This window comes from Gracilinanus agilis, chromosome 2 (assembly GCF_016433145.1).
Source record: "Gracilinanus agilis isolate LMUSP501 chromosome 2, AgileGrace, whole genome shotgun sequence".
Lineage (NCBI taxonomy): Eukaryota > Metazoa > Chordata > Mammalia > Didelphimorphia > Didelphidae > Gracilinanus > Gracilinanus agilis.
In genome coordinates this window covers 586,174,043-586,200,240 of record NC_058131.1, presented here as the reverse complement: position 1 = coordinate 586,200,240, position 26,198 = coordinate 586,174,043, and the positions used below count along the sequence as shown (strand labels likewise).

Below are 26,198 nucleotides of genomic sequence, written 5' to 3'. Positions count from 1 at the left end.
AAAAATTAAAGCATTCAGTTTATCTAAATCTTAGGGATGTGAGATAAACCCCATTTTCTGCACTTGCCTTTGTAGGCATTTGGAAGTCTTTACATTTAGAATTGACCCTTAGAGATCATCTTATTTCTACTGTTTACTTTTTCAGATAAGGAAACTGTGGCTGCAAATTGAGCTACTAAAGTCACTTAGTGTCACAAAACATAACTGATATTTGTATTTGTAGCATGCATATATGAGCATAGTTCTATACTTTGTCCATAAAATTAATGATACAGACTTATCTACACATATGGATACACAACGTGCTTCAGAAACTGTTAAAAGCTTAATTAAAGCTGCACTAAGACTTTGTGACACTATATTTATCATCAATTAAGTGGTTTAGGAATTCATATATTCTTAGAGTTAGTAGGAAGCTTAAAGGGATATCCCAGCTTCTCACAGAACTGTGAAGTTCCACATGGCTTAACGAAGAATGCTGGGCTTAAAGACTGGCCTATACTTTGGACTAATTCCTCATGCTTCATAGTTGGGAAATCCATATATCTTCTTTAGCTTTCTTTGATTGTGTTTGACTCTCTTTTTTCTATCTGTACTTCAAAAGAGTTCTGAGGAGCAATTTTCCCAATGAACTGTCTTGAGGATTCCTTTGATATCTCAATGGGATAGGTGTTTTTTGTTTTTTTTTTTTAGTAAGAGAACCAAATTATTACTCTCTTTTTTAAAAAATTCTTCCTGAGAAGTGCTCTATTTTTTGAGTCTTTATCTTACTATTAGGAAATCTTACTTGGGAATATAGATTGTACTTCAGATCTACTTTGTCCATATGTGTTTTAGTTGTGTTTTTTTGTATATGTTTGACAAATAGTAAGAGAACCAGTTTATCTGAATCATAGATGCTAAATTTCTAAGAAGAGATAAAAAATTAACTGAACCAGTTCTTAGAGATATTTAGAATTAGAACTAATTTTCCTTATTCATATATATATATATATATATATCTAGGAATCTTCAGTGGTCCCTTATTGCCCACTAGTAAAGTTCAAACTCCTTTATTTAATACTTGAAAACCTGTTCAGTCAAGTATTATTCTGACTTTTATGTGCCCTAAATTCCAGTTTCCTGACTCAGAGTTTAGCACAGCTAAATTTCATTAAGCTAATTACTATTCTTTCCCTGAAATATACATAATGTACAATAAATACTGAAAGTATTTATGTGTACTTTTCAATCTGGATCTGTACCAGGATTGACATGGAGTTCAGACAGTAAAAATTTGCTCATTTTTATTTTTTCTGTAAGAGATGAAGTGATTCAAGTGATTGTCCTATACAGTTTTTTAAAACAACAGTTATTTTTTGAAACTTTATTGTTTCATCTAGATATTCTTTATTTCTAATATACTATTAAATATTAAAAAGGATTCTTTAATTTTTGTTTATTTTTGCTCATTTACTTATTTGTTTGTTCTGGGTGTCTTTGTTTTTGCCTATGATTAAAAGAAACTTTCCTTATAGACAGTCAAAGTACTTAATGCTGTATACTTTGTAGTGTTATGATAGATACTTGTTATTGTTTTATTGATCCTCCTTTATTTTTCCATTCTGTTAATTCCTAATGATCACCTCTCCCCTAAGAATACCTTTCATTTAACAAATTGTTATTGTTCAGTCTTTCAGTTGTGTCTGACTCTTTGTGACCAAATTTGGGGTTTTCTTGGCATAGATAATGAAATGGTTCTCTATTTCCTTCTCCAGCCTGTCTTACAGATGAGGAAACTGAGGCAAACAGGGTTAATTAAGTAAGGTTAAATTGCTCAGGGTCACACAGGTATTAAAGTGAATGAGGCCAGGTTTATACTTAGGTCTTCCTGACTCTAGGCCCAGCACTGAGTAACCCTAGCTGCCCCAAATACAGTTAAACAAAATTCCATATTTTGAAAATATTTACCTTATTCTGCAACATCATCCACCACCTTTCTGTCAAAAAGCAAGAGGCATAATAATAGCTGACCACGATTTATCAGTTCTGAAGTTTTTCAACATTGTCTTCCTTTAGATTCCATCCTATGGTCATTATGTAAATCATGCTAGTTTTGCTTTCTTTTGTTTGAAGCAGTTTGTCAGAAGTTTGCCAAGTTCCTCTGAATACTATTTAGTTTATATTTCTTTTGTTGCATTAATAAGTCATTACATTCATGTGCCACAATTTGTTTAGTCATTCCCAAAAAGTAGGTCCCTTCTAGTTCCTTGTTCTACAAATGTACTCTATAAATGTTTTTGTAACAGGACTTTTCCTTCTTTTTGACCTTTTAGGGTTATATGCTTAATAATGGTATCTCTGTGTTAATGGGTATGGAAAGTTTAGTGACATGTTTCACATATTTCCAAAATGTTTTATGAAAGAGCTAAACCCCATTCACCAGCTCAACCAAAAGTTCGTTAGTGTTGATGTTTGTTGTTCAAATTGAGGTTACAATATATTATCGTCAGCATATCTCAAGTGCTATTTCATTAGAATTTATGGTTGTGATTTTGTGATGATACCTTTGGTCTTGGACATGTTTTAAACTTTCAATTTATAGATGCAAAGGAATATGACAACTAATTAGAATCCCATTTTAATAAGCTTAGAGAGACAATAGCCGTTGTTGCTTTGCATGTAGATCTCATTAAAGTGAAAGATTATTGCTACAATTGATAGGTAGTAGAGCGTATTCTAACTTTTAAAAGTTGATTACAAGTATGATGCTCTACCTTCTAATTGACTGTATTGTTGAGTTACTTAGTCAAACTTTATTTTAAAATTTTGTTAGAGTTCAGAAAGAGTAGAAATCAACCATATGATCATATATTGAGAATTGGAAGTAAACTCAAAAATCATCTAGTTCAATTTCTTAATTTTACAGTTTTGGAGGATGATTCTCTTCTCCCTCTCTCCCCATAGCAACCAAGTATAACAGTGTTTTGGGAGGTGGAGAATTGTTCATTTCAATTAAATGAACACTTATCAAGTACCAGTTTGTGGCTGGCTTTGTGTTAGATTGAAGATGCCAAAATAAAACAAATTAGCTTCCATCCTAGACAATCTTGCAATTTTTGGGATTAAAAACAGTCTTTAGTGTAGCAGGAATACAGCAGGGTGGGAAAAGAACAGCAGTTTTCATTTTGAGTTAGTGTTGTATTGCTTAAACAAAACCTAGGTGAATTTGGTGGCAAAAAATTTGTTAAGCAGATGATAAAGAGACAGAAATTGAAGTAAATGTTATCATTATGTTTTGCAGTTATCTTGATGGTTTAGTAGAAGCATTTAGTATATAGTGGTATTTTTTTCTAGATAGTATTTAATATCTACTGTATCATTTACAGAGGTAGAATTTTAAGGTACTCTTGATTTTGGTTTATTTTTATCTCCTTGAAAATGTATAAATTAAATTTTTTTAATGTAATTATGGTTGTAAATGTGCATTTCTAGAATTTTTTAGTGAAGGTTCATTGTATTTGAATAGAAGTATTTAATATTTTGGATTTGGTTTAATATTCCTTTGGAGTCTAGTAGAAACATAGTTGTACTTTGAACATTTGCACTTAAGACAGTGATAAGATAGATATCCTTATTAGTTCATTTAATAAGTTCTTTGTCATGTATTTTATTTTTTTTATTTAAGCTACATTTTATTTTATTTTTAAAGTAATATTTCCCCCCAAATACATGTAAAAACAATTTTTTTTTCAAGATTTTTTTGTTGTTGTTTAAACCCTTAACTTCTGTGTATTGTCTCATAGGTGAAAGATTGGTAAGGGTGGGCAATGGGGGTCAAGTGACTTGCCCAGGGTCACACAGCTGGGAAGTGTCTGAGGCCGGATTTGAACCTAGGACCTCCCGTCTCTAGGCCTGACTCTCAATCCACTGAGCTACCCAGCTGCCCCTAAAAACAATTTTTAACATTGATTATAAATTGTTTCAAGTTCCAAATTTGTCCTTTACAATTTATTTATTTGTTTGTTTGCTTATTTAAGGCCTTTACATGATTCCAAGGCAGAAGGGTGATAAGGGCTGACAGGATCACACAGCTAGGAAGTGTCTTGAAGCCAGATTTGAACCAAGGACCTACCATTTCTAGGTCTGGTTCTCAATTCACTGAGCTACCCAGCTGCCCCCCTTTGTTTTTTAAATTAAAAAGGAATGGGTAAGTTTTTGTTTTTGTTTTTGATGAAAAAGTTCTTCAATTAGATTGATAGTTTTGGGGTTTTTTTAACTACCTATTTGCTAAGTATCCTATCCAGAGGGAGATGAGTGGATAACATTATCTTAGGTACTCTTTGGTTCAGACTAGTTGACTATGGTGCTTTCTCATTTTTCTTGGAAATGGCTTTCCCTCATCAATGGAGTATCTCAAGGTAAATGAGATATTCTTAGGCAAAGGGGTTTTGGCTCCATAAGGTTTAAACCTAGTTTTGGTTGGGGCCTCCTCTAAATCAGGGTGAACCCGATTATTAATTTTTTCCACTTTAAAATTATTTTTAATATTCTTTTTAAATTTTGAGTTTCGGATTCTTTCTCTCCTTTCCAACACCCCACATACCCACCGAGAAGGCAAGTAATATGATATCAGTAACACATGTGAAGTCATGTAAACATAGTTCCATATTAGCCATATCACTAAAAACGTAAAACAAAGGAAAAAATAAGAATATTATACTTCAGTTTGTACACAGAGTTCATCATTTCTCCCTGTGAAGGTAGATAGCATTTTTTCATGAGGCCTTTGGAATTGTCTTGGATCACCATATTGATCAGAATAGCAAAACCTTTCACAGTCAGTCATTTTTACAACATTGCTATTACTATGTACAATGATTTCTTAGTTCTTATTTTACTTTGCATCACATGATACAGGTCATGCTATATTTTAGGCAGAAATCCCCTTGTCATTTCTTATAGCATTAGTATTCCATCATAGTCATATGCTACAACTTGCTCAGCCATTCTCCAAATAGATAGGCATCCCTTCAGCATCCATTTCTTAACTACCACAGAAAGAGCTGCTATAAATATTTCTGTACATATAGGTCCTTTTCCTTTATCTTTGATCTTGGGATACAGACCTTATAGTGGTATCCCTGGGTCAAAGGGCATGTACTATTTTATAGTCCTTTGGGATTAGTTCCGAATTGGTTGAATCCATTTCAGAATGGTTAGATCAGTTCACAACTCCACCAACAACAGTGCATTAGTGCCCTAATTTTTGCACATCCCCTTCAACATTTGTCATTTTTCTTATGTGTTGCATTATCCAATCTGATATGTGTGAGATAATACGTTTAGAGTTTTAATTTGCATTTCTCTAATTAGTAGTGATTTAGAACATTCTTTCTTATCACTATAGATCTAATTTTGTCTGAAAACCTGTTCATATCCTTTGGCCATTTTTCAATTGGCCAATAATAAATTTTTCAATTTATTATTTATAAATGTTACTCAGTTCCCTATGTTTTTGAGAAATGGGGCCTTTATTAGAGAAACTTGCTATAAAATGTTTCTATATTATCTCATTGTCTCAAGCATCTTTTAGCAAATGTAGTTTCCCTGATTTTTTTTTTCAGTTAAGTCTAATTTTGCTTTTTCTGAGATCATGATTGTTATTCCTTCCTTCTTTATTTTAGATGAAGCATAATGGACTCTTCTCCAGCCCTTCATTTCAACTCCACATGTCTTTCTTTCCAAAGTGTGTCCCTTGTAAACAATATATTGTTAGATTCTGGTTTCCAGTCCATTTTGCTTCCCACTTCCATTCCCCTGCATGGGGGGCCGAACAAAGGGACTGCTGCTGGGCTTTGCTCGGCTGGAGAAGACTAGTAGGGTTGGGAAGGTGGGAGAAGGCTGGGGCGGAGGTGGCTTCTTATTACAACATGGGGTACATGTCCTTGTTGAGTCCAGTTCAAATGTAGCCCCATGGGCCTCTGCTTATTTCCGTTGCAATCTCTGGGCCTTTTATGCTGCTTGTATTTGCATAATAATGGTGCACCTATGAGGTGACCCCCTGTGCTGGGAGTGGGGCTGCCTATTGGACTGAGACCCATGTGGGGGTGGGAGCAGAGGAGGAAGGGAGTGCGGTTAGTCTTTGGGGGGTGGCTGACAGGGAGGGTGGAAATGAAAGTGGAGATCTTTTAGAGGGTGGGGCCAGGCCTGATGGTGGCAGAAGAGACCTACCCTCCTGCAGCCTATAGTCCCAGGGAGGGAAGTGGTCTGAGTGCTCCATTTAGAGGGAATAAGTGCAGAGGAGCAGGGAGATGTGGTGAAGGGGAAGGGAGCAGGTCTGCCAGAGCCCTGTCTGCCTTTCTAATAACTAACTCTGCCTGGGACAGTTCATATGCCCACAGAGAGGCCTCTGCATGCCATCTTTGGTACGCATGCCATAGATTCACTGTCCTGGTCCTAGAACATCCCTTTTTTTATCCTCATTTTCTTTTTTGGAAGACCATTACAAAATAATCAGCTTAAATTCATGCCCTCTTCTATGCAGACTCCTTCTAACTGCCCTAATAATGATAAAGTTTTTAGGAGTTACTTGTATTCTATTTTCATGTAAGAATATAAACAGTTTAATAACTTTAATATTTCCTATTTTATGTTTCTTTTTCTATTCAGCTCTGATCCTTTTTAATCAAGAATACTTGAAAGTCCTCTATTTCATTAAATATCAATTCCCCCCTGAAGGATTATACTATTTTGTTGGATTCTTTAATGTGGAAGCTGCTAAATTTTTTGTGATCTTGACTCTGGTTCTGTGACATCTGAATTGTTTCTTCTGGCTGGTTGTAATATTTTCTTCTTAACCTGAGAGCTCTGGAATTTGTCCCTCATATTCCTTTGCGTTTTCATTTTGTGATCTTTTTCAGGAAGTAAATTCTTGAAGTTCTATTTTTATCTTCTGGATCTAAGATATTGGGGTAGTTTTCCATGATAATTTCTTGATATATGACATCTAGGTCTACTTATTAATCATAATTTGCACATATTCCAATAATTCTTAAAATATCTTAAATTACCTATTTTTCCTGGTCAGTTATTTTCCCAATGAAATATTTCATATTTTCCTCATTTTTTTTCCATTCATTTGACTTTGTTTTATTGTTTCTTGAAGTCTCATGAAGTCATTAGCTTTCATTTGCCCAGTTCCAATTTTTAAGGATTTATTTTCTTCAGTGTACTTTTTGATACCTTTTTTTTCCCCATTTGGCCAATTCTGCTTTTAAAGTAGTTCTTTTCTTCCTTGAATTTTTGTACCGCTTCTACCATTAGGCCGTTTCTATTTCTGTAAGTGATATTTTCTTCAGCATTTTTTATGTACCTCTTTTACCAAGTTGTTAATTCTCTTTTCATCACTCTCATTTCTTTTCTCAATTTTTAATTTCCCACTCTTCTCTCTTTAACTCCCTGAGGAATTCTTGCTGGCCTTGGGTCTGATTAGCATTTTTTTTTGAAGCTTTGCTTTTAGCTGCCTTCACATTATTATCTTCTAAGTTTGTGTCTTTCCTTGACACCATAGTACATTTTAATGGTCATGTCTCCCTTCCTTTCTTCCTTCCTGCTTTTTATTTGCTAGTTTTCCCAGACTGTATTCACCTTGAACTTCTGTGATAGTTGGATTTTGTTCATCTGGGGGCAGGAAGGGAAACTGTGTTAAGCTTGAGGCTTTTTTTTTTTTTGTATGCTGTTGTTTTCAGAAGCAGTTCTGGGATTCTGCAAGTTTTTGGTGCTTCCAAGATATTGGGGTCCGGAGAAGGGTAGTCACTGCTTTTTCCTTGACTGCCCTCTAGTCTTTATCCAAGAAGGACCTGAAACCACAAGTACTAATGTTCTTGTTGGTTCTGGAACTGTTACAAGGGCCCCTGCATCCTTATGAGCTATCCCAAGCATTCTTCTCTATCCTGGATCTATGGTCCTGAACAGTTTATGGACAATAGAGTTGCAGATTGATGCCTGCTACATTCAGTGCCATCAGAGGGTCCCCTGTAATCTCTTTCTGAATAGTTATCTGACCCCCTTACTCTCTGGGATGAGAGCTCCCAAAGCTGCTACTGCTGTTCTTACAGCTACCTCCAAGACCCACTGCTGTTGTTCCTGCCATCTTGTGTCTACTCTGGTGTTACAGGCCTCTTTTGTGGACCTCCTAAGTTGTCTTAGGTGGGGGAAATGTCTCCCTCTGAGCTTTTATTGTCTCTACCACTCCAAAACTTGATTTGAGGAATTATTTTAAAAGTTTTTATGCTTGAGATATTTGATATTGCCAGGTTAAGATTTGTTTTAATATCTCCTTTTCATTGAATTCTTTATGCTTTGCAAAATATTTTTGCATTTCTCATTTTATCTCCAGGAAAACTGCAAGAATGCTACTTCCTTGAAATCAAGAGTGTTTGTGATAGCAGAGATCATATTCAAGGGAAAATTAATAGGCATTGTTTAGAATGCAGTATATTAAATGAATAATTTCCTCTTTCTCGTTTCTAATCACTGATTCTTGACTTAACTTTAAAAAATGTTTTGTTGATTTGTGTTTAAAATTGTTTAATTAAATACACATCCTTAGCTTCTTTTATAAGAATAACTACAACAAAATTAAATTAAATTAAAACAAACTTATTGATCATGCCTGATATCATATCTATTACTCCTTGCCATATAGAACACAACTGCTTTACTGAGAGGAAGAATATTTTTATCATCAGACTTCTGGAATTAGGATTGGTTGTTACATGAAACTGAATTCTGATTTTTCTTAGTCTTGTGGTCATTGCATACATAATTTTCTCAGTTCTGTATTCTTCATTTAGTATCACTTCAATTAAAAAGCCTTTTTTAGGTAAATATAAATTCTTCATATTGATGGTTTCATCTACTTATCAGACTTGTTTTTTAATTTGTATAGGGGATTCTTAATGAGGAAAACTTTTATCAATTCAAGTCTCTGCCTGTTTTGTACCTCAGAGCTTTAGAATTGCCTAGGGCCACAGAGAGGTTAAATGGCTTATCCCCAGAACCTTGGTACATGACCATCATGTGTCTGATATCTCCAGATGATAACAGACTTTTAAAACATCAGGTTTTTCTTACTCTAGCTTTCTATTGGACCATGTTGCCTTTTACATTGTGTCTTATTGTGTTGTACTGTTCTATTATATAGCCCTGTACCATGGTTTGTTTAGTCGTCGTCCCTACCCCCTCAACATAAAAAAAATTATTGCTGTGTCTGTTTTGAGAGAATTTTCTTTTTTCCTTTGATGGTCTTGGTATTTCTGAAACAAATGATGAGAGTAGTTTCAAAACTTTTCTTACATAGATCCAAGTTGTTTTCATCATGATATTATGGATAGAAGTGGGCTTGGAAATAGGGAGACGGTGGGTCATATTCCTTCTTGGACAACTAGTAATTTTGTGATCATAGACAGCTTACTGGTCTTATTTTTAAAAATGAAAGGATTGGAGTGTATTGTATGGCTCTAAATATTTTACTTTTATGTAATTGAAATTATTTTATCTTCTAAATTATTTTATTTTTAATCTCGATTCCATGTTTGGATGAAGATTATGAAGATTCTGCCCCTTCCACAACCCCCCTCCTATAATATGTTAGTCTAAATGAATCTTCTAAGGTATTGCTTTCTGCTTTTTGCTAGTATTCCTTGTTAAATTGGAAGCCATTCCCTTATTAGTTTGCATTTTGGGGTTTATCAAACACAGGATACTATGTCTGATTGCTTTTGAGTCTTGTTCAATACATCTCTTTTCCTTTGCTATTTATTATAAGTAGCAAATTATTTTAATTATTACTTTGAGTAATCAGTTTGAGATCTGCTACTGTTTAGGCTCATTGTTGATACTTTTTTCCCCCTTGAGATTATAAATCTTTTATTTTTCCAGATGAATTTTTGTTATTTTTCTATGTATTTCTTTTCCATAGAATTTTGAAAATTATTTTTTTGTTGTTGGTTACATTAAAATTTTCACTTATCTCACTCCCTTCCTACCCTTCCATGGAAGGCATCACTTGACAAAAAAAAATTATATATAAATTATGTCTTGCTTATTTTTATCAATTCTTTCTCTAGAGGTAGACATTCACAAGTTATTCTTCAACTATTAATTCTGTAGCTCTCTATAATGTTCTCCTGTTCCAGTTGTTTTGGTCTTCATCATTTCATATAAGTTTTTATAAGTTAAAAAAAATTTAACCTGCTCATCATTTCTTACAGCATAGTAGTAGTCTGTTACAAATGTATGCTACAACTTGTTCAGTCATTCCCTATTTGATGGATATCCTCAATTTCCAGTTGTTTGCACCATAACAAAAGCTTCTATTATAAATGTTTTGGAGCATATAAATTCTTTTCCTTTTTCCCTTATCTTCTTGGGAATAACTCCCAACGGTGCTATTTCTGGGTCTAAAGGTATATAAATACAATTTTTAAATTCCCTGGTCATAATTTCAAATTGCTTTCCAATATGTTTGGATCAATTCACAGTTCTACTACCATTGTATTAGTATCTTCATCTTCCCACATCCTCTCCAACATTTGTCATTTTGCCCTTTTATCATTTTAGGCAATCTGATAAATGTGAAATGATATCTCTGAATTGTTTTGATCTACATTTATCTAATCAGTAGTGATTTAGGACATTTTATATATATATATATATATATATATATATAAACATATATATATATATACCTTTGATTTTTTTCATCTGAAAACTGACTGTTTATATCTTTTGCCGATTTTTCAACTGGGGAATGACTTTTATTCTTATAAATTTGACATAGTTCTTTATATATCTTAGATATAAGACATTTATTTGAGAGGTTTTATAAAACCCCCCCCCCTGATTTTCTGCTTTCTTTCTAATCTTGGCTACATTGTTTTTATTTGCTCAAATCCTTTTAAAAAAATTAATATAATCGAAATTATCTATTTTTTACCTCCCAATGCTTCCTATCTTTTTTATTCTTTCTTTTTTTATTTTTACCTATTACATATAATAATAACACATTTCCACCTAAGTTTTCTGAAGTTATATGATCAAACTTGTCTCTCTCTCTCTCTTCCCTCCCTCCTCCTGGAGCAGGTAAGCATTTTAGTCTCATATTAAACTAAAACCCCAAAACATAAACCCAAATAAACAAGTTAAAAATGATATGCTTTTATCTATATTCCTACTCCCTAGAGGTAGATTCTTTGTCTTAAGTCCCTCAGAATTGTCTATTCTTTCTCTTGAGTTTCTATTATTTATCTTTAACTGCCTATTGGGTATTTTAAACTAGATTTCTATGAGACACCCTAAATCCAAAATATTTTAAAACTGTATTCCCTCCCAAACCTTCTCTTCCAGACTTTCCTAGTATCTTGAAAGCACCATTGTCATTTTAGTGTTTTCAGATTTGTAACCATGGCATCATTCTTGAATCTTCACTTTTCTATTCCTAGATTCTACCATTTCTACCTTTACAACATCTCTTGCATCTTGTCCTTTCTCTCTACTCACACAGCTACCACCTTAGGTCAGGTTTTCATCACATCTGGCTTGGATTGTATTCATCCCATGGACTTCTGTCGAAGTGTTTTCAACTTAAGTATAGATCTCACTATGTGACTCCCCTATGTAATGAACTCCAATATTTCCTCTAGGATCAAACTAAACTCTCTGTAGCATTTAAAGCCCTACACAATTTGGCTCCAACTTGTCTTTGCATGCTCTTTGCATATTCTTTTTCCTTCTGTGCCCCTTAACCTCACTCTCATATATACACTATTTGATCCACTCAAAATGGACTTATTTTGTTCCTCATACAGGAGCTTCTGTCTCTGGTTTCATTGCCTTTGTACTACTAGCTTTGTACTGGGATTTTTTTCCTCCTAACTTTGTACATATCCATATTTACTCTCCTCATACTTAAAACTCTCTCTATATTTATATTAACTCATCTTTCCCAATAGAAAGAATTTTAATAGTTATCAAGGATGGTTTCATTCTCTCTGCCTGTGTCCCTACTGCCTAATACAGCAATAATTATATACCTAATACAATATTTAGAATATAGTAGGCACCTAAGTAATTTTAATTTAATAAAAGTTTAAATTATTAATAAAAGACTGGCCTGTATTTTCAGAGCAGTTACTTTCAGTTGTGTTTTTCTTTCCATTTGCTTTGCTCTAGTTGTGTCTATTGTTTTCTGGATTCTGCTAAGTTCACTTTTCATCACTTAATAAAAGTCTTCCAGTACTCTCTCCAGAATGATTGTATCAATTCACACCTCTACCAACAATGCTTTCCCACATCCTCTCCAAAATTTTTTTAAAAAATAGAATAATTTTTCAGAGAAGACAACCTTTTAGTGCATGAACTCCCTCTAGACTACACAACCATAAAGCCCTTTTTCCAACACCAGATCTGCAGAGTCTTCATTGGGGCCCTCAATCCTCTGGGTTGAGATTTTTCCCTCACCCTCCAATTCTATTTCTCCCATTCTCAGTGTCTCCTTTTTTGCCTCTTTATTTTGCAGTCTCTTGCTGAGAGACTGGAAGAATTGCTATCCCATTCCTTCTTTTTTCCTCCACAGACTTCTTAGGGATCTATCACTTACTTTCATCTGCCCCCTGCTTATTACCCTTTCAACATTTATGCTGCATCTAACCTTGTAACTGTACCCTACAAAAGACATTGATTCATCTATATAAAGATCAAAGGATTCCCTGTTCTCTACTCTTCTGCCTTTGCTTCTTGCCATACTAAGTTCCCCTTAAATAATTTTTCCTCTGACTTTTATTTTTTAAGAATTTTATTTATTTTATTTTTCTTGTTTACACCTGGTTTATTCTTTGATTTGATTAACTTAATGCAACATCCAGGTAAGCTTTACTCATACATAAATGAGGAAACTGAGTCCAGGAAAAAGAAAGCTTTCTTTTTACCCCCAAAGGACACATAGTGTCACTCAAGGCTAGAGTTTAGGTCTTTTGGCTCTCATTCATTGCTCTGCATAGTATGCTGTTAGCAAAAGTCCTGGGCAAGGAAAAATGGATAGTTAGATGATGAAGTTGATGATGGTGATGATGGTGATGATGATGATAATTATATTGATATTGTTGATTATGATATTGATATGGAAATATAAAATCACTCCATTTTATTTCTTTTCTTACTATCATCCTCCTTTTTACCCCTAGTTTATATATACATATGTATTTTTTGGACATTTCATCTTATGCAGTTTGTCACTTCCCTGCTGGTATACTTCTTCTAGTTATCCTGATGATAATAACAATTTTTAAGAGTTACCAATATCATCTTTTCTTATAGGAATATAAATCATTTGAACTTATTGGGTCCCTTAAAAAAAGTCTTTTCCCCCCTTTCTTAATTACCTTTTGGTGATTCTCTTGATTTTTGTGTTTGGTCATCAAATTTTCTATTTTAAGTTAGGTCTTTTCTTTATGAATGCTTGAAAGTCTTCTATTTTATTAAATGACCATACTTTCCCCTGCAAGAACACAGTCAGTTTTGCTGGATACTTGATTCTTGGTTGTAGACTCAGTTCCCTTCCTTTCTGGAATATCATATGACCTGCTTTCCAGTCCTTCAATGTGGATGCAGCCAGGTCTTGTGTTATCCTAACTGTGGTTCCATGATATCTGAATTGTTTCTTCTTAGCAGCTTATTGTATCTTTTCCTGGGTCTGGTAGTTCTTGAATTTGGCTATAACATTCCTGGGCCTTGTCATTTGGGGATTAAATGCAAGAGGTGATCTATGGATTCTTTCAGTCTCCACTTTTATCTCTTGTTCAAGAATGTCAGGGCAGTTTTCTTGGATAACTTCCTGTAGAATGATGTCCAGACTTTTTCAGGTCTGTAGTTTTATCAGTAAGGTGTTTCATATTTTCCTCAATTTTTTCATTCTTTTGATTTTGTTTTATAGACTCTTGCTGCCTTGTGAAGTTATTTGCTTCTAGTTGTTGGATTCTAATTTTTAAAGACTGAATTTCATCCCTGGCTTTTTGATCATCCTCCTGTTCTGATTTTCTTTGAAGGTCATCTTTCACTTTCTTTGCCTCATTTTCAAGCTGGTCAATTCTGTCTTTCAAGACACTATTTTCTGTTTTACTTTTGTTTCCAGATGACTTATTTTGCTTTTTAAATTCTTTTCCCAATTGTCTTCAGCCTCTCTTAATTCTTTCTTTGAATTGTGTTTTGAGTTCTTCCAAAGCCTGTGTCCAGTTTGCTGGAGTTTCTGCATTTTTGCTTAGTGTTTCTTGGTCCTCTTTGCTCTTTGCTCTTTGTTCTGGATAGAAGCTGTCGATTGTAATTTCTTTTTTCTTTTTCTGTTGTTTACTCATATTTTTTTCCTTCTTTCCCCCCTATATTGGCTGTAATCTTGTTCCTCTGTATATTTGCTGGATCTGTGGGTTTGAGCTATTCTGTCCTGAAGGGGCTTCTTCTCTGCTCTCTCTCTCATGTCTTTAAAAAAAATCCTTACTTTCTGTCTTAGAATTGATACTAAGTATTGGTTCTAAGACAGAAGAGTGGTAAAGGCTAGGCAATTGGGATTAAGTGACTTTCTCAGTGTCACAAAGCTAGGAAGTGTCTGGGACCTCCTTTCTCCAGTACTGGCTCTATCTATTGAGTCACCTAGTTGCCTCTCCCCCTAACACCCCAATGTCTTTTTAAAAAGTCTCTTAATGATCTTTCTTTGCTCATTAGCCAGTCTTCCTTCTTGCTCTCTTATCCTACCCTTTTATCCCCTCAGTCTCTGCTTCTGCCCTTGTTATATTCATTTTACCTGTCTTATATTTTCTTGTTTGGCTATTAAATTTAGGACTTTAGTACTTCAAAATATGAGGGCTGTTGTTCAGAGTAGTAGTTCTCAAAGTACTTACCAGGAAGTTCTTCTTGATAGGCCTGGTTGATCTAAACCATGGTTATTCTGCATTTGCTTTGGCAGCACATAAACTAAAATTGGAATGATACAGAGATTAGCATGGACCCTGTGCAAGAATGTCATGCAAATTCATGACACATTCCATATTTTTTATGTTTTGCATGATAATACATGTATAATACAGATTGAATTGCCTGTCAGGATTGGGAAGAGGAAAGGAAAAAGGGAAATAAGTTCAATCACATAAATTAGGAAAACTTGTGAGGAAATTTATTATATAATTGGTAAAAATAAATAAATAAAGGTTATTCTATTATCTATTTCTATTAACTTATAATATAAAAGAAGGAAAGGAACAAGTATTTATTGTGTGTCTACTATGTGCCAAGCTCAGTGCTATGTACTTTACAGATATCATTTGATTCTCACAATAACCCTAGGAGGTAGGGGCTACTATTATTTCCATTTTGCAATTAAGGAAACTGAGGGAGACAGAGGTTAAGTGATATGCCTAAAGTTACATAACTAGTAAATGAGTCCTTCCTGACTAGGAAATTACTAACATTATATAGTCCAGCCCTATAAGTCTTCTTTTTGTTTGGTAAAATTGTACTGGCTATCTTTACTCTTTGGGATGCACTTCCTTTTCTCCTCTGCTTCTTAGTGTCTAGTTTCCCTCAAAAATTCAAGAGCTGCTATATGAATCATTTGCTGATGTCATCCTACACCCAGCTTGTAAATACTTTGCCATTCAAAATTACTTTGTATTTATATATCTATATGTTTTTGTTTCTGTCCCTGTCTCATATACTACTTGAATTTATTCCTCAATGATTAACAAACTCTTCCTCATTATATCCTCCCCATCTCAGTGATTTCTGAACCCCCAGAATTATTCAAATCTCATTTTGTTATCCACTACCCACTCCCTTTTTTCCACCAAGTCATCCCTCACCCCAACAGCTCACTCCAAAATTGTCAGTGCTTTACATTATGCTCTTTGGAATACATACACTGCAGGTAACAAATGTGCTTTCTTTTTAAACCTTTTTTCTTTGTTACTCTTTTTCCATCATCTTGTACTCGCTAAAACCTGACTTCCTTCCATCTTTCCTGAACACCTGTTCCAGCCCTGGTTTGCCCTTTCACTCAAGTCACTGGTCAGGATGAGGAAATTGGAATATTTCATTCTCTCCATTGCTACTCTGTGCCAGGCACTGAGTTGGTCTCTGTAGATTATACTTCCTGTCCTCAAAGGAGCTTACTTCGTAATGAAAGTGAAATGTAGATATATAATCTGTCACACAAACATTTATTAAATACATTCTATATACTAGTAATGGGAGTTACAAAAAAAGGACAAAAAGTAGTCTCTGCTTTGAAGGAGCACACACACTCTAATGGGGAAGACATTGTGTAAACTACTATATACAAAGGAGATATAATCAAGATTAATTTGAAATAATCTGTAAGCAGAAAGTACTATTATTAAGGAAGGTTCAGGAAAGGCTTATTGTAGAAGATATGATTTTAATTGGGACTTGAAGGCAGGAGGCCAAGATGAGTTCTTTGCCACCACAAAAAGAGCTGTTTATAAATAGTTTTGTACATATAGATCCTTTTCCTTTCCCTTTGATCTCTTTGACCTGATAGTGGTGTTGTTGGGTCAAAAGGGTATGCAAAGTTTTATAGCTCTTTGGCAATTATTCCAAATTGATCTCCAGGAAGGTTGGATCAGTTCACAACTGCACCAATGGTATATTACAATCCCAATTTTTTCCCACATCCCTTTCAACATGTGATTTTCCTTTTCTGTCATATAAGCCAGTCTTGATAGGAGTTGGTACCTCAGAGTTGTATTTGCATTTCTCTAATCGATAGTGATTTGAAGCATTTTTTCACATGACTATAGTTAGTTTTTTTTGTTTTTTTTGTTTTTTTAATGTGAAAGCTGCCATATTCTTTGACCATTTATTATTTGGGGAATGACTTCAATTTCTAAAAATTTAATTCAGTTCTCTAAATATTTGAGGAATGAGTTCTTTATCATAAAAAACTTGCTGTAAAATTTTTTATCCTTTTTTCTACTTTCCTTCTAATTTTGCCTATATTGGTTTTATTTGTACAAAAATTTTAATCAAAATTATTCTTTTTTACATTTCATAATACTCTTTATTTCCTTTTCCATAGACCTGAAAGGTAAAAATCTCCTAATTTACTTATGATATCATCCTTTGTCTAAGTCATTTTTCTGTTTTGACCTCATCTTTGGTATATGGTGTGAAATGTAAGTAGTTTCTGCCAAAATGCTTTTTTTAAAAAAATTCTCAACAGTTTTTGTTAAAAAAGGAGTTCTTGTCCCCAAAGCTGGGATCTTTGTGTTTATGAAACACTAGGATACTGTTGATCATTACTGACTGTATATTGTGTGCCCAATCTATTCCATTCATCTACCACTGTATTTCTTAACCAGTCCTAGATTGTTTTGATGATTATCACTTTGTAATGCAGTTTGAGATCTGGTACAGTGAAACCACCTTCCTTCATTAAAAAATCCATTTCTCTAATTTTAGATAAGACCATACTAAAAATACTTAGGTACCATGAAATTGTTACACATCATCTTATACCTTAGATTTGCTAGGTCCAGCTGACATAGAAGGAAGGAAACGAAAATAATTCTAATATTGGACTCTGATAATCTGAGTACAATTTCATTATCCTTATGGGCAAATTTCATTATAATTAGTCTACTGAATTTTACCACATATAAAAGTATCGCGTCTAAAACCAACTTTTTGCAAGTTTTTGTTCCACCTTAATGCTAGTGCCTTCTCTATAAGATTGTTTCCAAACTATCCTGTCTTTATATTGTTTGTACATAGTTATTTGTATGTTGTTTCTGCTTTAGATTATGAGCTTCTAGAGAACAGTTAACTGTTTTTCGCTTTTCATTTTATTCTTAATGCTTTTAGCATGGTTCCTTGCACATAAGCTTGTGCTTGCGCTCTCTCTCTCTCTCTCTCTCTTTCTCTCTCTCTCTCTCTCTCTCTCTCTCTCTCTCTCTCTCTCTCTCTCTCTCTCTCTAATTTGAATTTTTTCAATTACATGTAGAAACAGGTTTTGACAATTGTTTTCTGACATTTTATGATTCAGATTCTCACCCCCACTTTTCGCTGAGGTGGCAAGTAGTCTAATATAGGTTATACCAGTGCTTTCATACAATACATATTATTTTGTTGCTCTTGCCATGTCAGAAGACACATATCACACATACAATAAAAAAAACTCATGAAGGAAATAAAGTAGAAGATGGCATGCTTTGATCTATAATTTAGACTGCAACAGAATCTTCTTTTACTGTGGATAGTTTTTTTCATTATGAGTTCCTTGTGGATATCTTGGAAACTTTGCTGATAATAGTTTAGTCCTTCAGAACTGGTCATGGTATAATATTTCTGTTACTGTATACAGTGTTTTTCTCCTGGTTCTGTTCACTTCACTTTGTATCGGTTCATATAAGTCTTTCCAAGTTTTTCTGAACTGATCCTGTTTATCATTTCTTATAGTTCAATGGTATTCCATTACAACCATATGCCACAACTTTTTTAGCCATTCCTTAGTTGATGGACACAGTTTCCAATTCTTTGCCACTATAGAGAGAGAGCTGCTAAAAATATTTTTGATCAGGCAAGTCCTTTTCCCTTATATCTGAACTTTTTGGGATATGGAGATAGTAATGGTATTGCTAGGTCAAAAAGTATGCATAGTTTTGTGACCCTTTGAGTGTGATTCATATTGCTCTCTAGAGTGGTTATTATTAGTTCACAGTTCCACCAACAGTGAATTAATGTCCCACTTTTTCCATATCCCCTCCAACATTTATCATTTTCCTTTTTTGTCATATTAGCTAATCAGATAGGTGGGAGGGGGGTATCTCAGAGTTGTTTTTAATTTGTATTTTTCTAATCAATAGTGATGTGGAGCATTTTTTCATGACTAGAAGTTTTAATTTATTCTTCTAAAGAACTCCTTGTTTATATCTTTTGACCATTTATCAATTGAGGAATGTTTTATATTCTTATACATTTGAGTCAGTACACTATATAATTAAGAGATTAGAACACTGTACTTGCTATACGGTTTTTTTCTCAACTTATTGTTTCTCTTATGATCTTTGTTGCATTGGTAGTGTTTGTACAGAAATCTTTTAATTTAATATAATCGAAATTAACCATTTTATTTTTTGTAATGTTCTCTGTATCTCGTGTGGTCATAAATTCTTGCCTTATCCATAAGTCTGACAGGTAAACTTTTCTCCTTTCTCCTAATTTGTTTACAGTATCACCTTTTATTTCTAGATTATCCATTTTGACTTCATCTTGGTGTATAGTGTGAGATGCTGGTCCATGCCTAGTTTCTGCCATATTGTTTTCTAGTTTTCCCAGCAGTTTTCATCAAATACTGAATTCTTCCCTCAAAAGCCTGGATCTTTGAGTTTATTGAACACTAGGTTACTATGGTTGTGAAGTGCTGTGTGTTGGTTACCTAGCATATTCCACTGATCTACCACTCTGTTTCTTAGCCAGGTACTAGATTGTTTTGATAATGTACTGTTTTTGTACTACAGTTTCGGATTTGGCATGGTGTTAGGCCTCCTTCCTCCTTTTTTCATTAATTCCCTTGATAGATATTCTTAGCCTTTTGTTCTTTCAGATGAATTTTATTATCTTTCTAGTTCTGTGAAATAATTTTTTGGTAGTTTGATTGGCATGGCACTGAATAGATGAATTAATTTAGGGGGGATTGTCATTTTCATTATATTGGTTTAGCCTGTCCATGAGCAATTTTTCCTAGTGTTTAGGTATGATGTTATTTGTGTGAAAAATGCTTTGTAATTATGTTCATATAGTCATTAGGTTCGTTTTGGTAGGTATACCCCATGTGTTTTATATTGTCTTAGGTGTTTTGAATGGAATTTTCTTTTCTATCTCTTGCTTTTGAACTTTGTTGCTGGTAAATAGAAATCCTAGTGATGTTTGTGAGATTATTTTCCATCCTGTGGCTTTATTAAAGTTGTTAATTATTTCTATTAGTTTTTTGATTGATTCTCTGGGATTCTCTATGTATATCATATCAACTGCAAATAATGATACATTTGTTTCCTTATTGCCTATTCTAATTCCTTCAGGTTCTTTTTCTGCTCATATTGCTATATAACTAGCATTTCTAGTACAATATCAAATAGTAGTGGTGATCATGGGCATCCTTGCTTCAAGTGATCTTATTGGTAAAGAGTTCTATTTGCCCTTATGATAGATAATACCTGCTGATGGTTTTAGATAGATACCATTTATCACTTTAAGGAAAGCTTCATAAATTCCAATGTTTTCTAATGTTTTTTTTTAATAAGAAATGGGCATTGTATTTTATATAAAGCATTTTCTGTATCTTTTGAGATAATCATTCTATTTCTGTTGCTTTCCTTGTTATTGATAACCATCAGTTTATGCTGATGGTCTAACTAATATTAAACCATCCCTGCATTCCTGGGATAAAACCTGTCTGGTCATGATGATATAATGCTGTAACTTTATATTTAAAATAATAATATTACTTGCTAATATTTTATTTAAATTTTTTGTGTCAGTGTTCATTAGGGAGATTGGTCTATGACTTTTCTTTCTCTGTTTTATCTCTTCCTCTTTTAGGTATCAGTACCATGTTTGTTCATAAAAGAAATTTGGAAAAATTCATTCTTTCCTTATTTTTCCAAATAAAACCAACTCCCTTATTTATTAGCTCAAAGGTCTTCTTATTTTAAGATTTCCAATTTGGTGTTTAATTGGGGATTTTTAATTTGTTCTTTTTTTAGTTGTATGCCCAATTCATTCATCTGTTCTTTCTTTGTTTTATTGATGTAAGCATTTCCCCTTAAGTACAGCTTTGGCTGAATCCCATACATTTTGTTATATTATCTCCTCATTGTCATTTTCTTTTGAAATTGTTGATTTTTTTATGATTTGTTCTTTAATTCATTAGTTCTTTAGGATAAGATTATCTACTGTTCAATTTATTTTTAGTATTTCTGCTGCCCTTTGTTGGATGTAAATTTTAATGCATTTTAATATTTCTGCTTTTCTACATTTGATTGTGAGGTTTAAATGCTCTATTATATGGTCAGTTTTTGTGAGTGTGCTATGTACTGTTGTGAAAAAAGTATTCCTTTATAGTCTCATTCAGTTTTCTCCAGAGGTCTAACATATCTAACTCTACTAAAGTTCTGTTTATCTCATTAATTTTATTGTTTATTTTTTGGTTGAATTTATCTACTTCTGAGAAGGAAAGTTAAGGTCCCACACTAGTAATATTTTTCTATCCATTTCTTCCTCTAAGTCATGTAACTTCTCCTTTAGGAATTTGGATTCTATGTCATTTGGTGCATATAGATTAAGTATTGATATTGGTTCATTGTGTAATTTGGTGCCTTTTTCTGAGATGTAATTTCTTTCCTTATGTCTTTTGATTCATATTTCGCTTTTGCTTTGTTTGAGATCATGATTGCTATTCCTGCTTTTTTTACTTTAGCTGAGGCATTATGGATTCTTCTTTAGCCCCTTACTTTTACTTTGCATTTTCCTCTGTGCTGTAAATGTGTTTCTTTTAAAGAAAAGTCTCAAAGGGCCAGAAAACTCTGCATACTATTTGACCCAGCAATAACACTATGGTGTCTGTATCCCAAAGAGATCACAGATCAGGAAAAAAGGACTTACTATACCAAAACAGTTTTAGCAACTCTTTTTAATGGCAAAGAATTAGGAACTGAAGAGGAGTCCATTGCTTGGAGAATGTACGAAAAATTTAGGTATATAATTGTAATGGAATACTATCGTGTCATGGGGGGGATGATAAACAGAAAGAGTCCAAAAACCTTGGAAAGATATATATGAGCTGATGCAAAGTGACATGAGCAGTTCCAGTAGAAGAATGCATACAGTAATAAATATATGATGATCAATTGTGAAGGATTAAACCAGTGATTCTCAAAATGGGAACCACCACCCCCTGGTGGGTGCTTCAGCGATCCAGGGGAGCGGTGATGGCCACAGGTGCATTTATCTTTCCTAATAATTGCTATTAAAATAAAAAAAATTAATTTCTAGGGGGCTAAGTAATATTTTTTCTGGAAAGGGGATGGTAGGCCAAAAAAGTTTGGGAACCACTGGATTAAACCATTTTCAACAAAGCAAGTCTCCAAGATAACCACAAAGAACTATCCACAGCCAAAGAAGGAACTCTTAGAATCTGAGTGCAGGTCAAAACATTCCATATTCCACTATAATTCCTTCATGAGATCTCTGTTGTATGTATTATATGTCTTCTGTCATGATATGAGCAATATGGAAATAATATATTACTTGAATGTATAGATATAATCTAATCAGACTATTTATTGCCTGTGATGAGGGAGGGTAGGGATGGAGAAAATTTGAATTTTAAAATGTCAAAAATTATTGTCAAAAACTGTCTACATGTAACAGGAAAAAATATTTGTTAAAATGTCATGGAATTTAAATGCATTTGTTATGAAAATGCAACATGTTTTGAGTAAGGTATTTAATTTTCTTCTATTTTTTTTCATTCTTTTTATTTGTCTTAATGTTTCCTAATATTGTATGGAGTCATTAGCTTCTATTTGCTCAGTTCAAACTTTTAGTAAGTTATTTTCTTTCTTGGCTTTTTGTTTCCATTTCCATTTGGATAATCTTACTCTTTTTAGGGACTTGTTTTCTTTAGTTTTTTGCCTTTGTTTCTAATTTTTCCACTTTAGTCTTTTTTTTTCCAGTGTATTTATGTGCTGCCATTTCCTTCTGGTCTATTCTAGTTTTTAGGAGTTTATTTCTTCAGTGATTCAAGATCCTGCCCCCCAACCACCCCACCACCACCCCAGCTATCAAGTCTTTCTGCCAATTCTCTTGTTTTATTTTTTACCTTCTTTTCTAGTTCTTCCAGGGGTTCTTTTGGGACCTGACATCCATTCCCACTTTCCTTGAGGCTTCATATATTTTCTTTGGGGTATTGTTATCCTCTTCTGAAGTTGTAGTGTGATCTTGACACTAAAATAATTTTCTAAGTTCAAGTTTTTTCTTTGCCTTTTATTCATTTTCCTAGGGTTCTCTCCTCCCCCCCACCCCCATTGCCTTATCTATCTATTGAAGTTTTTCTCTAGTCATAGGAAAGTGGGAAATTTGAAATTTACAGAGTGCTTTTCTATGGTACTTTTAGTAAACCTGGTTGCTTTTGTTTCCAGAAATGTGTCTATTGAAGTTGTGGCCCTGTTGGCTTGCTCTGTGGAGGCTTCCAACTGTCTCGCCCAGCTAGATTCTGCTTTTCATGTTGCTAGTTCCCCTGCCATCTCATGGGCTATGCTGGTCCCCACTCTGTTGCTTCCCCACCCCTACCTGGTGGTTTTGGCTGGGCTAGTTCCCTACTCTGCCTCTTTGTTGCCTTAGGCACCTTGCTGCTTCACTCCCTCAGGTCATGTAGAAATATGTTTGTCTTCTGCCAGCTCAGTTTTTGTTATCCTTGTTGAGTATCTTAAACTGTGCTGGTCTGTGTTCTGCCTCCTTACTTCCTTAGACTCTTTGCTAGCAGTCTGCTACTTTGCTTCCTTAGGCATTGTGAAAGTGTGTTGGTTTCACAACCTCTCTGCCTTTACTACCTGTTACCTGTGGCTTACACTGAACTGGTTCCCAATTCTTCCATTTTGTTGCCCTTGATTATGTGACAGTGTATTGGGTTGGTCTGAGTTCTACCAATTGATGCTCTGCTCCGAGGGCAACTCTCTCTTCTTACCTTAGTGAGCTGTGTTCCTCCTGCTTTCCTTTGTTTTTTGTTTTGCAGTGATTATATTCTCTCCTCTCCCTCTTCCTCTCCCTCTCCCTCTCCCTCTCCTCTATCTGTGTGTAGGTAGGTAGAGTTGAGGCAAGTAGAGTATCCTGTACTCCTGATCTTAGCTTCCATCATGCAACCCATATAAGCTCTTAATAAATGTTTGTTGACTTTGAGTGGTAATAAGATTTTGTAGTAGAACAATTAAGTGTGATTCCTATCATAGCCATATCATTTTACTCTTCCTTTAGTGCTATGAATAATTCTCAGTGTCTTTTATACAACTTAAATTACTTCTCTTCAGGGACTTCTACTCTTTATGTTCAATCTCCTTTGTGACTCTTTTCTTTGTTTTCCCCTGCAAATGATATTTGATAGCCCCTCTGGTCATTTTACTTTACCAAGAATATGCTTATTTTATATGCCTTGTGTCATTTTGTTTCTTCTCCTTATACTATTGCCCCTTCTCTTGACCTTTGAAAACTTCCCAAGTCTCCTCTTGCTTTTTCCATGACATCATTCCCACACTATTCTAACCATTATAAACTTAGAACTAGAAGGAAATTGGAGGTTCTCTAAATCAATCTCTTTTTCACCTTTCAATAAATTTCCTTTTCTATATTCCCATTCCATACCTGCTTTTATTTTATCATTACGTATTTTTAACTCACTTTTTATTTTATATTTTTCCTTTCCAAACTAGATTGTAAACTTGGAGAAATAAAAGATAAACTTTCTTTTGGAAACTATGGAGAACTTTTTGCTAGAATGATTTTTTAGTTAGGATGATTTGGAACTGGTTAAATGATCAGACTTAGAAAATATTTATACATGATTTGATGTCAACCCTAATGATTTTCAGTGGAGTTTCCCAGAGATCTATACTTGGCCATCTGCTCCTTAACCATTTTTGTCAATTATCTTATAGAGAAATAGATTGTTTAATAATCATATTTGTAGATGATAAACTTGGGTGGGATAGTTGACATGCTGCATGACAGAGTCAAGATGCAAATGGATTTTGACAAGTTAGAACACTGAGCTGAATATAATAATAATAATAGAATAATGGAATAAAATCCATTTAACATATGCAGAGGAGAGAGGCATAGTTAAGTATCTGTATATCTAAAAGAGAACTTGGTGTTCTAGTGGACTGCAAAGTAATCAAACAGTTGTGTCACATGGCAAGCGTAACAGCTAATAAGATCTTGGACTGTATTGAGAAGCATAATGTTCAGAAATTAGGATCACATTTGGAATATTGTGCATAGTTTTTGACAATACATTTTAGGAAAAAAAATTGATTATAAACCAGAGGAAAGGCAATTACAGTTGTGAAAGGGTTTGAATCCCTGTCACATGAGTATCTGTTGAAGATTTGCACAGATTTAGCTTAGAAAAGGAAAGAGACAGGGGACAAAAGATAACCTTCTTGAAACCTGTGTATGGTTGTTTTGTGGAAGAGGCACCAGAAGTTAAAAATGAGAGCAATAATTTATAATAGCCAGGAGGTAAATTTTAAGTTTACTATCAAGAAAAAGTATAAAAATTAGAATCATCTGTAAGAAGAATAGTCTACTTTTAGAGATAAGGGTTCCTTCTCAAATCTTCAGACAGAAACTGGAGGACCATTTATTGGGCATTTTGAAGTGGGCATTTTTTTATGGGTAGTATCAATAACACTTTATGTTTGGCTCTAAAATTCTGATTTGGTGTCTTTTCTTCATTTATTCCATTCTTTGCCATCTAATGGTATGGGGAAAATGCTCATCCTTTTATTTAAGAAGGCATGTCTTCAGGGCAGCTAGGTAGATAAGTGGATTGAGTGGCAGGCCTAGAGATGGGAGGTCCTGGGTTAAAATTTGGTCTCAGACACTTCCTAGTCATGTGACCCAAGTCAAGTCACTTAAACCCAATTGCCTAGCTTTTATCTACCTCTGTTCTTTCTTGTAAATGATACTTAATATCGATTCTAAGACAGAAGATAAGGATTTAAAAAAAAGCCAGCAATGTCTTTCAACTGCCTCTATTTGAGGTTTTTATGTGTGTTGACTTTTGGATTATTTTGCAAAACTTACTGAACAGAATCCTCATATTCTTGATTTTGAAGTGGTACATATTACTGGTGTTTAATAAAAATTTAATGTTTAGCTTTTATTAGCTCTTTAATGTATACTTAAATACTGAATATCCATTTCACCTTCATTAAATTTTAATAATTTCTTTAGATGTTTTATTTTCCTTTAACATTTTGGGAAGACAGTTATAATTTCAAGACCCTTTAATATAAGACACATTTTCTCACTTATGTTGAGAAAATTTCACAAGAATTTGTCTAATCTTGATTTCAACCTACACATTAATTTTT

At 34.0% G+C, this 26,198-nt stretch overlaps 1 protein-coding gene and 1 pseudogene across 5 annotated transcripts in view; both read left to right on the top strand.

Moving 5' to 3' along the window:
• The window catches only part of MEF2A (myocyte enhancer factor 2A), a 197,750-nt gene that overhangs the window by 38,451 nt on the left and 133,101 nt on the right, over window positions 1–26,198 (top strand). The window lies entirely within an intron of this gene.
• Window positions 14,987–15,086, top strand: LOC123238363 (annotated as a pseudogene).